A 302-nucleotide genomic window follows, 5' to 3' on the forward strand; every position below is an offset into this window, starting at 1 on the left:
TTTCAATTTTAGATAAGTAACCTTTTTTCTTTTACTTGGCCTAAAAAGACATTAGAATACTCATACATTAGTGCATGTATGAGCAAATATCTGAGTTCATTCAAGCTGTAAGCTTTTATAATAAACTACTAATATGACATCATTATATCCATATATGGGTGTGATGTGAGATCATCATGTCCATATATGGGTGTGATATGACATCATCATGTGTGTAAATATATTTCCAAAGATATATTTCAAAATTTTGTCCATAAATTACATTGACATGTATAATAAATTAACACTCATGTCATGTGTGT

This window comes from Anneissia japonica, unplaced genomic scaffold, assembly GCF_011630105.1.
Source record: "Anneissia japonica isolate Jap-2015-1 unplaced genomic scaffold, ASM1163010v1 scaffold1881_len754168_cov175, whole genome shotgun sequence".
In the NCBI taxonomy this organism is placed as follows: domain Eukaryota; kingdom Metazoa; phylum Echinodermata; class Crinoidea; order Comatulida; family Comatulidae; genus Anneissia; species Anneissia japonica.